Raw genomic sequence first — 11,972 nt, 5'->3', positions numbered from 1 at the left:
GCCAGTAACCAGCAGGTAGCCTAGTGGTTAGAGCGTTGTGCCAGTAACCAGCAGGTAGCCTAGTGGTTAGAGCGTTGGGCCAGTAACCAGCAGGTAGCCTAGTGGTTAGAGCGTTGGGCCAATAACCAAAAGGTTGCTAGATTGAATCCCGAGCTGACAAGGTAAACATCTGTTGTTCTACCCCTGAACAAGGCAGTTAACCCACTGTTCCCCGATAGTCCATCATTGTAAATAAGAAGTTGTTCTTAACTGGCTTGCCTAGATAAATAAAGGTTACATTTTTTTATTTATTATGTGAGCTACACATAAAATTATACTTTAAGGAACATTGTTTCATGTTTGCGGCCAGGGAGCACGTACCTGGGGTCAATTAAATTGATAAGCTTCTTGAAACCTTCCTTTTCGACTGTGCTAATTGGTAGCATGTCCTTAGCAATGCAATGCATAATAGCATTTGTAATGTCTTTGTTTTTTCGATGTTAGCTGTAGGGCATAAACGCTCTCAGTGTTGACTGCTTCGGTCAAACATCCCTAGATTGGCTGGTGCTTGGGTGGAGTTTATCAATACCGTGGCACAAACTCAAACTTCCTGCATGTTCCAAGAGCGATTTTGCTTCAGATGTTGAAAAAGGTTTGTCGTATTACCAGACTACGTAGCCACCTGTCTACGGCACTTACACCGATGTGCCACTCAGGAGCCCTGATGACTTGGAATGAAATAATAAAATAATAAAATAAAACAAATGTAATATACACACTAACTGAAATATTTTATTAAAGTAGGCCTAAAGTGATGTGAATAACTGATGGTTAATATGTAGTCATGGGCAGTCACTACCATCATGGGACTTTTATTAATTGTTTTATTTTGTGTTGTTACAGAATTCAATCCACATAATGCATAGTGCAGTACATGTAAAAATATATATATATATAAAAAAAAAAAAGTTTACATTTTGATTTAAAAAAATTATCAAACCGAAACCGAACCAACCTCAAAAAGCACTAATCACTCAGCACTACATATGGTCTAACCCCCGTCTTTACCCTACAGCTATTGTCATATGGTGTAACAATCGTCTTTACCCTACAGCTATTGTCATATGGTGTAACAATCGTCTTTACCCTACAGCTATTGTCATATGGTGTAACAATCGTCTTTACCCTACAGCTATTGTCATATGGTGTAACAATCGTCTTTACCCTACAGCTATTGTCATATGGTGTAACAATCGTCTTTACCCTACAGCTATTGTCATATGGTGTAACAATCGTCTTTACCCTACAGCTATTGTCATATGGTGTAACAATCGTCTTTACCCTACAGCTATTGTCATATGGTGTAACAATCGTCTTTACCCTACAGCTATTGTCATATGGTGTAACACTCGTCTTTACCCTACAGCTATTGTCATATGGTGTAACACTCGTCTTTACCCTACAGCTATTGTCATATGGTGTAACACTCGTCTTTACCCTACAGCTATTGTCATATGGTGTAACACTCGTCTTTACCCTACAGCTATTGTCATATGGTGTAACAATCGTCTTTACCCTACAGCTATTGTCATATGGTGTAACAATCGTCTTTACCCTACAGCTATTGTCATATGGTGTAACAATCGTCTTTACCCTACAGCTATTGTCATATGGTGTAACAATCGTCTTTACCCTACAGCTATTGTCATATGGTGTAACAATCGTCTTTACCCTACAGCTATTGTCATATGGTGTAACAATCGTCTTTACCCTACAGCTATTGTCATATGGTGTAACACTCGTCTTTACCCTACAGCTATTGTCATATGGTGTAACAATCGTCTTTACCCTACAGCTATTGTCATATGGTGTAACACTCGTCTTTACCCTACAGCTATTGTCATATGGTGTAACAATCGTCTTTACCCTACAGCTATTGTCATATGGTGTAACACTCGTCTTTACCCTACAGCTATTGTCATATGGTCTAACCCCCGTCTTTACCCTACAGCTATTGTCATATGGTCTAACCCCCGTCTTTACCCTACAGCTATTGTCATATGGTCTAACCCCCGTCTTTACCCTACAGCTATTGTCATATGGTCTAACCCCCGTCTTTACCCTACAGCTATTGTCATATGGTCTAACCCCCGTCTTTACCCTACAGCTATTGTCATATGGTGTAACAATCGTCTTTACCCTACAGCTATTGTCATATGGTGTAACACTCGTCTTTACCCCACAGCTATTGTCATATGGTGTAACACTCGTATTTACCCTACAGCTATTGTCATATGGTGTAACACTCGTCTTTACCCTACAGCTATTGTCATATGGTCTAACCCCCGTCTTTACCCTACAGCTATTGTCATATGGTGTAACACTCGTCTTTACCCTACAGCTATTGTCATATGGTGTAACACTCGTCTTTACCCTACAGCTATTGTCATATGGTCTAACCCCCGTCTTTACCCTACAGCTATTGTCATATGGTGTAACACTCGTCTTTACCTTACAGCTATTGTCATATGGTGTAACACTCGTCTTTACCCTACAGCTATTGTCATATGGTCTAACCCCCGTCTTTACCCTACAGCTATTGTCATATGGTGTAGCACTCGTCTTTACCCTACAGCTATTGTCATATGGTCTAACCCCCGTCTTTACCCTACAGCTATTGTCATATGGTCTAACCCCCGTCTTTACCCTACAGCTATTGTCATATGGTGTAACACTCGTCTTTACCCTACAGCTATTGTCATATGGTGTAACACTCGTCTTTACCCTACAGCTATTGTCATATGGTGTAACACTCGTCTTTACCCTACAGCTATTGTCATATGGTGTAACACTCGTCTTTACCCTACAGCTATTGTCATATGGTCTAACACCCGTCTTTACCCTACAACTATTGTCATATGGTGTAACACTCGTCTTTACCCTACAGCTATTGTCATATGGTTTAACACTCGTCTTTACCCTACAGCTATTGTCATATGGTGTAACACTCGTCTTTACCCTACAGCTATTGTCATATGGTCTAACCCCCTACTTCACCCTACAGCTATTGTCATATGGTGTAACACTCGTCTTTACCCTACAGCTATTGTCATATGGTGTAACACCCGTCTTTACCTTACAGCTATTGTCATATGGTGTAACACTCGTCTTTACCCTACAGCTATTGTCATATGGTCTAACCCCCGTCTTTACCCTACAGCTATTGTCATATGGTCTAACCCACGTCTTTACCCTACAGCTATTGTCATATGGTCTAACCCCCTACTTCACCCTACAGCTATTGTCATATGGTCTAACCCCCTACTTCACCCTACAGCATGTGTCGGCAACAGGTGGTCCGGGGTCCAAAACCGGTCTGCAAGTGATTTTTTTGGAAGCTTTTAGTCAAAAATAGACTGTAAAATGCCCAGGAATTCACCTTAAAATGTGTTTAATTTAGGAAATATGTTCCCAAGTATTCCCAGAAAAAAAAGAGATAATAAAGACATTGTATTTGAAAAGAAACACGATCACATATTACGTGATCATATTACGTGATCATATTATGTGATCATATTATGTGATCATATTACCTGATCATATTACCTGATTAAATTATGTGATCATATTACGTGATCGTGTTTATTTTCAAATACAATCTATTTTTTGTAAATTTGCAGTGTACAAATTATTATTATTATTTTCCGCCCCCCGACCATTTGCTCCGACACAAATTGGCCAACGGCTGAATCTAGTTGCCTATCCCTGCCCTACAGCTAATGTCATATGGTGTAACCCACTCTCCCCATAACTCAGTGCAGATATCTGAACCACAGGGGACCTGGGGAGTAAATAGAACCAGACTGGAGGCAATGAAAATTAATGACATTCATTATGTTTATTACATGGGTGTGTTTGGGAAAAGTGTGTGTATGGGATATATATGTGATGTGTGTATAGGAAATGTGGGTGGTTGTAGTGTGTTCCTGGAGTATGTGACCAGAACACAGTGAAGCTGGTTCTCCGCTCTGAGAGATGTTTAAAACCCCCTAAGGTTGATGTCCGCGCCCCAGAGGAAGTCTAATTAGCATAATACAAAAATCCCCATAAAAATCTGTCAGTTTAAGCTGGGGATATCTTTTTTTGTTGTTGCATGGGCTGCGTCTCAATTTACCGCATCCGCCTATGTCGCACTTCCGCATCTGTGGTGAAAGGTGACAGAGCTATAGCGGTGTTTGTCAGACCATGAGACATCCCGAAAAATCGGTCTTCTCACAAAATTGTCTGTAGTGTCCAAACGGTTTATTATGAAAATATGAGACTCTCACGAACACGATGGTGTTCTCCGTTTTGGTCTACGACCCACACAAGCGTCTTGGGACTTGTCTGAAGTCGATACAGCCAATCTGCCAACTTCTGTCTGTAGCGTCCAAACAGATTGGCCTACACATTAATATGAACCCTCTGTGGAAAGGTGAAACTCTCCAACATGTTTTGCTCTAGGATGTCCACAGGCCTCACAAGACTCATCTGAAGGTCCCCTGGTCCCAGTTGTAAAAATGAATGTAAGTTTATGGAAACAGTTTAGTGCCAAAAATAAGTGGTTAAATACATGTAAAAAAAAAAAAAATCCTGATCTTCCCTATATCTCTCAGATATTCGTAGGACAGACACTTCAGAACGAACTTCCTTTCGATTTTTTGGGGGGGACTATCTGTTGTTCCATGTAGTGAATCTGTTTTCCAGTGTGTTTGTATGGGCTAATAGCACTAAGACCAAATAAAATGTTTCATTAAATAATTGTTTTATATTTGTTTTTGATTCTTCAAGTGGTCTTAAACTTCTAAATAAAATATCAAAATGATCCTTGGTATGACCTTCTTAAAACAATTCCATATAGCTTAGTAGAACCCCCTCCCCCCGGCTTAGACAGGGCTTAGACTGTCTAGTGCCAAAAATAAGGGGTTAAAGACACTGGGGGAAAAAATACTATAATAATGTTTCCTAATCTTCCTTATATCTGTCAGATATAGGTCATACACTTCAGAACAAACTTCTTTTAGATTTTCTAGGGGATTATCTGTTCCATGTAGTGAATCTGTTATTCAATGCATACATTTTGTATTGGCTAATAGCAGTAAGGCCCAAAATATTTTTTTAATTTTTTTTTGTCTACTACAATTTAAATGTTATACTAAATTCTAAATCAAATATAAAAAGGAGCCTTGCTATGAACCCCCCCTCCTCAGAGGAGGAGAGCACAGCAGCCCCCTGGATAGACCTCCTACCCCTTGGCTTTAACAAGCATATGGTCTGGAGATAGCTCTCCTTCCTTCACAAGTCCATTTGGAGGGCCCTCAGATGGCTTGCAGCACGTTTCTCAACAATGCTCTCACTGGGTTGGAGATGGAGTGATTTGTCATGGAAAATGTGACTGAGGTGCATCTCTAGTTGATCAGGTTGAATTTCAACATTTCTCTCAGAGAGAGATCTGAGTTCTAGGATTACGTATTCTGCTCCAAAATGGTCCCATACTGTTCTTATTTTGATCTTTCTGTTAACAATTGCACATTTTTAAGAGAGGTTGGTTCCTAAACATGAGAGGTAGTGCAGTCAGAAAAGGTTCTTTGGCACAATTGGTCTGTTATTCAGAAATGTTCGAACCCTTTTAGAACAATGCTTACAATGTTTCACAATATTTGGCAGCTATCATACATTCAGCCCTCTGCACACTTTAAATATGAATTTCACAACGGTATTCCATTTGAAGTATACAGGATAGACTTCCGCAGTGACTTGTTCTCTTTTGAAGTCACTTAATTTCACAATGCCTGGCGCTGACAAAAAAAACATTCAAATGTGTTGTGTCAGTAAACATTTAGCCAGGCACGCACGCACGCACGCACGCACGCACGCACGCACGCACGCACGCACGCACGCACGCACGCACACACACACACACACACACACACACACACACACACACACACACACACACACACACACACACACACACACACACACACACAATCTAGCCAATAACACAACTTGAGCCTTTGTTTTAGCTGCTTTCTCACTGATTCAGGGATCTAAGGGAGTCTTATAAAGACAACTATAACAGCCACACATACAGATAGTCATAGTCCCCGCTGTACATAAAAAAGCCACATTTGGCAAAGCAGAGGAATTTATCAGCTCACTTTATTGTGCTACAGCAATGAAGTGTAATTGGCAAAACAAGGCATGACAATGTTAATATGGAATTGAACCTACACTGCAGGACATAAAACCTTTTACAGTTCCTCGAAAGACCCATTACTGCTGACTGGTATTTTCTCTATGTCTCCAGTGTGAGGAAGTTGACTGTTCCATGACTATCTACTAAATACAGACCAAAGACATATTGAACTTGACTCATGACTCTTTCAGGCCACAGACATGATTTCAGTGTCTTGTCTATTGATGAGAATAATGTCTCAGCTGAGGGGTGGAGTAGGATTAAAACACCCAGCGGTGTTTTGTTTCTACAGGGTTGTTTTCCTTAGTACATTTCAGAGGCATTGATACAGCTCCTTATGCCATGAGTGAACCATGGTGCTTGACTTTATGAGGTTCTGTGGTTTTGGGGGAAATAACTGCGAGGTCCGATTTATGAAGCAGCTGGGTGCTTTGTTATGCACGGTCAGGTTGCTTAGCAGTTCGCATGCTCACACACACCGACACACACACACACACTCCATTCAGCGCTGAGTCAGCGTGGCCATCTATTTTCACAAGCTTTATACTCTCGCCCTTCGCCTTTACTCCAGTAGAGCCCAGACATAGTCGGCTGTTTGAAGCTGACGGTTTTACCACTGGGACAATACTAACATTAGTACCATTTAAACAATAACATTGGGAAATTTACAGGACGTTGTGTAGACGTTTGGGCGTGCGAATATGAGAGGACTATTAAGGGCCCTTGTCAGAGCCCGGGTGAGTTGATAACGTCTCAGTGTGTGTATCTTTTAGGACCATGGATCTCCAGTTGGATGACTCCTTACTGGCCGACTCCCTAGATGCCTGTCTAATTGTCCCTTTGGGATTAATAAAGTCGTATTGAATTGAAGTTACTCATTACATGGTCAGACTAGAACAGACAAATGGGTCAATATCATCAGAGCTAATCCAGTTTTTGTATTTATTATGGGTCCCCATTAGCTGCTGCCTTGGCTCCCTGGGGTCCAACAAAATTAAAGGCAGTTATACATTTTTTAAAACATTACAATACATTCACGAAAGATTTCACAACATATTAAGTGTGTGCCCTCAGTCCCTTACTCTACTACCACATGTCCACAACACAAAATCCATGTGTACGTGTGTGTATAGTACGCTTGTTATCGTGTGTTTGTATGCATGTGTCTGTGCCTATGCTTGTGTTGCTTCACAGTCCCCGCTGGCCAATAAGGTGTATTTTTATCTGTTTTTTAAATCAAATTTTACTGATTGCATGAGTTAATTGATGTGGAATAGAGTTCCATGCAGTCGTGGCTCTATGTAGTACTGTGCGCCTCCATAGTCTGTTCTGGACTTGGGACAGTGAAGAGACCTCTGATGGCATGTCTTGTGGGGTAAATCAGTACAAGATATGGAAAAGGAGTATATGATGTGTGTGTCCTTAGCACCTGGGTTTAGCACGAGCCTGTGTGGCTATAAGTCAGCCTGGTAAGATGGTGACATGCATCTGTCCTCATCATCTCTGTTCCTGTAAAGATTACAGTCATGTCAGTAGCATTAGTTATGGTACCACACTGCTGAGAATCAGGACTATATGGCATGTCTCCATAACAATCTATTTCGCTTGGATTGAAGTAGTTACTCTTTGTTTTGTTTACATTTATCACCAAACATTGGTTTGGGTTTGATACACACCCTAGATATTTGCTTATTTGTTTCAATTGAACAAATTCCACAAACAAATCCCTTGTGTTACAGTTTTGGATAATTTGCCAGCCCACTGACACGAACATGCAACTGGAAATTATACCCAGAAGTCGAGGGAATGTTAATAATGTCAAAACCGGAAAGCTTGTGGTACACACACACACACAAAGCGAGAGAGAGGGAATCCCCCGTTGACTCACACACAAACATGTAGCGTTAATCTCACTGTAATCCTTGTATCAGGTGAGTTCCACTCAGATTAGGTTATTCCTATATTAAATAGCAACGGGTGACTAAGACAGTCAATTACTCAGTCAGACAGTCATCTGCCTCTCAACCTAGGTCTATGATCTCAGCGTTGTGTGGATGGCAGGCCGGAGGCCGTAAAAGGTTGAGTGTGTGTGATGGTGGGTCCGGATGGAATGGTGATGTACTTCCTTTTACTCTCAAACAGCTCAATGGTCATCTGACAAATGATGAGAGGAACTCCTCCAGTAGATCGTGTGTTGGTGTAAACTCCTGACGGGGTGATGCTGCTATGCTCTTCAGGATGCATTTACAGCAGTTACCCATAAAAGCCTACTCTGTCTCAAACTCTAACTCTTATCTCAGGGGAGGCTTGTAATTTCAAACAGCAACACACTTACATTTCAGAAAACACATTAGCGCTTTGTTCTGGGAGGTAACAAATATCCTTTATATTCAGATCCTTCATTCACTCACTGAGGTAAATCACACGGAGGGCACCACAAGTTTAGCAATAAACACCTGTTTCATTTACTACAATTACTCCAACTGGTATCTCCATGCACAGTGCAGTGATCTTTTTACATAATGATGATGGTGATGGGATGCTAATGATGATGATAATGATGCTTGTAGTGGTAATAATGATGATATGAATAATGTCGACATATGGCTTGTCCACTATGTATGCGAGTATGACTCAGCCCTCATTGTGTGGAGAGATAATAAGAAAGAAATTAAATAATTAAAATAATTACTTTTGAATGCTTCAAAATGAGACAAATCTGAGACACATTTTTGCCATTTAAGTACATACAGTTGAAGTCGGAAGTTTACATACACGTAGGTTGGAGTCATTAAAACTCGTTTTTCAATCACTCCACAAATTTCTTGTTAATAACAAACTATAGATTTGGCAAGTCGGTTAGGACATCTACTTTGTGCATGACACAAGTAATTTTTCCAACAACTGTTTACAGACAGATTATTTCACTTATAATTCACTGTATCATAATTCCAGAGGGTCAGAAGTTTACATACACTAAATTGACTGTGCCTTTAAACAGCTTGAAAAATTCCAGAAAATAATGTCATGGCTTTGGAAGCTTCTGATAGGCTAATTGACATAATTTGAGTCAAATGGAGGTGTACCTGTGGATGTATTTCAAGGCCTACCTTGAAAGGCCTTCCCCATCATGGGAAAATCAAAAGAAATCAGCCAAGAAGTCAGAAATAAAATTGTAGACCTCCACAAGTCTGGTTCATCCTTGGGAGCAATATCCAAACGCCTGAAGGTACAATGTTCATCTGTACAAACAATAGTACGCAAGTATAAACACCATGTGACCATGCAGCCGTCATACCGCTCAGCAAGGAGACGCGTTCTGTCTCCTAGAGATGAACATACTTTGGTGCAAAAAGTGCAAATCAATCCCAGAACAAAAGCAAAGGACCCTGTGAAGATGCTGGAGAAAACAGGCACAAAATTATCTATATCCACAGTAAAACCTTTTTATTATTTTTTATTTTATGTCACCTTTATTTAACCAGGTAGGCCAGTTGAGAACAAGTTCTTATTTACAACTGCGACCTGGCCAAGATAAAGCAAAGCAGTGCGACACTAACAACAACACAGAGTTACACATGGAATAAACAAACATACAGTCAATAACACAATAGAAAAGTTTATATACAATGTGTGGAAATGAGGTAAGATAAGGGAGGTAAGGCAATAAAATAGGCCATAGTGGCAAAATAATTACAATTTAGCAATTAAACACTGGAGTGATAGATGTGCAGAAGATGAATGTGCAAGTAGAGAAACTGGGGTGCAAAGGAGCAAATGGGGATGGGGTAGTTGGATGGGCTAATTACAGATGGGCTGTGTACAGCTGCAGTGATCTGCGAACTGCTCTGACAGCTGGTGCTTAAAGTTAGAGAGGGAGATATCAGTCTCCAGCTTCAGTGATTTTTGCAATTCGTTCCAGTCATTGGCAGCAGAGAACTGGAAGGAAAGGCGGCCAAAGGAGGAATTGGCTTTGGGGGTGACCAGTGAAATATACCTGCTGGACCGCGTGCTACGGGTGGGTGCTGCTATGGTGACCAGTGAGCTGAGATAAGGTGGGGCTTTACCTAGCAAAGACTTACAGATGACCTGGAGCCAACGAGTCCTATATCGACATATCGAGTCCTATATCGACATAACCTGAAAGGCCGCTCAGCAAGGGAGAAGCCACTGCTCCAAAACCGCCTTAAAAAAGCCAGACTACGGTTTGCAACTGCACATGGGGACAAAGATCAAACTTTTTGGAGAAATGTCCTCTGGTCTGAGAACGGTTTGGCCATAATGACCATCGTTATGTTTGGAGGAAAAAGGGGGAGGCTTGCAAGCCGAAGAACACCATCCCATCCGTGAAGCATGGGGGTGGCAGCATCATGTTGTGGGGGATACTTTGCTGCAGGACGGACTGGTGCACTTCACAAAATAGATGGGATCATGAGGAAGGAAAATTATGTGGCTATATTGAAGCAACATCTCAAGACATCCGTCAGGAAGTTAAAGCTTGGTCGCAAATGGGTCTAAAAAAAAGATAAAATGAATCACTAACCTTTGATGATCTTCATCAGATGACACTCATAGGACTTCATGTTACACAATACATGTATGTTTTGTTTGATAAAGTTCATATTTATATAAAAAAATCTGAGTTACATTGGCGCGTTACGTTCACTAGTTCCAAAAACATCCAGTGATTTTGCATAGCCACATCAATTTTACAGAAATACTCATCATAAATGTTGATGGAAATACAACTGTTACACATGGAATTATAGATATACCTCTCCTTAACTTCTCTGCGCTACGGATCCCTTTTACGGGATCATTTTCCTAAACAACCGCTGAATTGCAGGATGCAAAATATTACTAAAAATATTTATAATCATGCAATCACAAGTGAAATATACCAAAACACAGCTTAGCTTGTTGTTAATCCACCTATCGTGTCAGATTTTTTAAATATGCTTTACAGCGAAAGAAATCCAACCTTTTGTGAGTGTATCAATCAATGCTAGAACAGCTAGCCCCAAATTAGCATGGTCACGAAAGTCAGAAAAGCAATCAAATTAATCGCTTACCTTTGATAATCTTCGGATGTTTGCACTCACAAGACTCCCAGTTACACATTAAATGTTATTTTTGTTCGATAAATATTACTTTTATAACAAAAAAACGCCATTTGGGTTGCGCGTTATGTTCAGAAAACTACAGCCTCGTTCCGGTCCTGAAAGGCAGAAGAAAATTCCCAAACGTATCAGATTAAAAAATATGACAAAAAATATTTATAATCATGCAATCACAAGTGAAATATATCAAAACACAGCTTAGTTTGTTGTTAATCCACCTATCGTGTCAGATTTTTAAAATATGCTTTGCAGCGAAAGCAATCCAAGCTTTTGTGAGTGTATCAATCAATGCTAGAACAGTTAGCCTTATATTAGCTTGGTTAGCTTGGTCACGAAAGTCAGAAAAGCAATCAAATTAATTGCTTACCTTTGATAATCTTCGGATGTTTGCGCTCACGAGACTCCCAGTTACACAACAAATGTTATTTTTGTTCGATAAATATTACTTTTATGACAAAAAAACGCCATTTGGGTTGCGCGTTATGTTCAGAAAACCAAAGCCTCGTTCCGTTCGACAAAAATTCCAAAAAGTATCCGTAATGGTCGTAGAAACATGTCAAATGTTTTTTATAATCAATCCTAAGGTTGTTTTTAACAAACATAATCGATAATAGTTCAACCGGACCATAACCTAT

Source organism: Salvelinus alpinus, chromosome 14, assembly GCF_045679555.1.
Source record: "Salvelinus alpinus chromosome 14, SLU_Salpinus.1, whole genome shotgun sequence".
Lineage (NCBI taxonomy): Eukaryota > Metazoa > Chordata > Actinopteri > Salmoniformes > Salmonidae > Salvelinus > Salvelinus alpinus.
Note: the sequence above shows the minus strand (reverse complement) of the source record.